The sequence below is a fragment of the Halichoeres trimaculatus genome, unplaced genomic scaffold (assembly GCF_033239565.1).
Source record: "Halichoeres trimaculatus isolate MK-OKI-2021-1 unplaced genomic scaffold, fHalTri1.1 fHalTri1_scaffold_3, whole genome shotgun sequence".
NCBI lineage: Eukaryota > Metazoa > Chordata > Actinopteri > Labriformes > Labridae > Halichoeres > Halichoeres trimaculatus.
The window spans coordinates 42,454,494-42,456,618 of record NW_027437181.1 but is presented as its reverse complement, the minus strand read 5'-3'; the positions used below and the strand labels follow the sequence as shown (position 1 = coordinate 42,456,618).

The following is a 2,125-nucleotide window of genomic DNA, read 5'->3' as shown; positions in this document are numbered from 1 at the left end:
ACTTGCCGTTGATGTAGGGGGTGGCTTAGCACTGGTCCCCCTGAAGTTCACCATGTTCTCCTTCGTTTTTGTGGATTTCAGTGCCAAACTGCCAAACAAGTAAAAGGCTAAACATTTAATGCAGTAAATGTTGGATAATTGTTAAGATACTTCAGGGTGTGAAGGTACATGCTGATTTACAAGCCAGGCTCAGGGAATGATCATGATTAATAAAGTGCACTAAGACCATGATAGCCACTTAATGTTGTGTTCTTTCTCTTGTCATGAGTTCAAGATGATTGAAGGCAGTCATCGGCTCCTCAGGTCACCCCAAAGCTTGACTTTTGGCAGTCAGATGACTATTGAGTGTTACAACCCCCAGAGCCCCAAACTTGGACACCTTCAAAATATTTACTGTTTGCAAACAAAACAACAAAACATTATGACACCAAAACAACATTTAATAATCCAACAACTCATAACAGGGCCACACACTGTGAAAACATTGTTGTGTTAAATTGCTGTGCATAAAGTGTAATAGGCTGCTAATAACTGGATAAATTACCATAGCTGAAACTAAGATTTACCTCATGAAGTGAACATATTAGTGAACAAAGTATACAAATTGAACTGAACAAAACATTAAATGTGGAACTTTTTTACAACTTAAACTGATCGGCCGGTTCCCATGTGTCATCCCATGTCTTGCCGCTGCCAGGATAGGAAAGACAGAGACATAAACACAGGAAATAAAGATCAGAGGCTAAAATTTCTTCTGACATATCAAGAAATTTCATGTCTATAATTTCCTTAGTAAACCTGTCTTTCACATTAATAATTAAGCTCTAGTAGTGAATTTCAAATGAGATAGCAACCACTGGATCACAGCATAAATCTTTTGTCGATAGTTCAACATACCGGTTCATGGTCGCTTACGGAGCACTTACCATTGTGAGCATGGTGCCCACCTCACTTTCACTTCTTCTCTGCCCTGGAAGGCAAGCAATAAGAAAAAGGGTGCAATTTGTTAAGAGAAAGGTGTTTTCTTTCATAGACAGAGCCATAACACATATGTGCACTTTTAAGTAGCTAAGTATTATGTAGAAATTCTTTATCTATTCAAATAATTTCTCAAGAACATAGACATCACAGCATAAAGTAGAATCTTTTTAAAAATATGACTTCAATATAAATTTAGCCCTCAGTAAACATGACATACTATATGTAAGCCCAGGACTGGAGGCTTATGCAGAGGGTGACTGATATTTCACAGACCATTTTTGGTACCAGCTACAGAGTATCAATGATGATAGTAAAGATGTCTGTGCAGAAACTGAATACTACAAGAAAGCAGACACCCAGCCATAGACTGTTCACCCTGCTGCCATGTAGTATAAAATATAGAAGTATCCACTGCTGTAGCACCAGACTATAAAATATGTTCTTTGCTCAGACTGTAATACTCCTCAAACTTCACAATGGTTTGGTATTAGAAACCATAAACTGAATATCAAATTAATTTCCTTTTGCAACACATTGTTACAGAGTGGCCAATAAATACAACCCAGAACCTTGCTTTTACATTGTATTTCACAATGAAGCCAAACATAACAAAGGAGAACATACTTACATTTACCAGGCTTCGATTGGACAACATCCTCATACTTAAACACCCTCTGCTTCCTACGTCTTAGGCATTCTAAAAATAGAGAAAAAAGAATCTTATGGGGCTAGCCTAGCAATTTGAGAAGAACTATATGCCTACATAATAATATAAAGGGATATCTAACCTTTCTTTTTCTTTGCTTTTCTTTGTTTTGGTGGGAGGACAGGGCACAAAGATGACACAGGATATGGGGGGGACTGAGACATGGGAGAGGATGAAGGAAGGTGAGACAATGTGGAGGCGGAGAGGAGAAGAGGTGGAGGTTGGTGAAGGATTAGTAGAGAGGGGAAACGGAGGATGAGAAGAGGTGGAGGCTGGTGGAGGATGAGTAGAGAGGGGAAACTGAGGATGAGAAGAGGTGGAGGTTGGTGGAGGATAAGAAGAGAGGGGAAATGAAGGGGGAAAAGAGGTGGAGGTTTGTGGAGAATGAGTAGAGAGAGGAAACGGAGGAAGAGAATAGGTGGAGGCTGGGGAAGGATC

The 2,125-nt window shown here is 39.6% G+C and overlaps 1 long non-coding RNA gene across 1 annotated transcript; it reads right to left on the bottom strand.

The window, feature by feature from the left end:
• Positions 1-444: 444 nt before the first annotated feature.
• On the bottom strand, positions 445-1,887 carry LOC141788268 (uncharacterized). The gene is made up of 4 exons (XR_012598123.1): positions 1,770-1,887; positions 1,610-1,678; positions 927-970; positions 445-690 (listed from the first exon to the last, which is right to left on the bottom strand). It is a non-coding gene; the product is annotated as an uncharacterized LOC141788268 (long non-coding RNA).
• Positions 1,888-2,125: the final 238 nt, after the last annotated feature.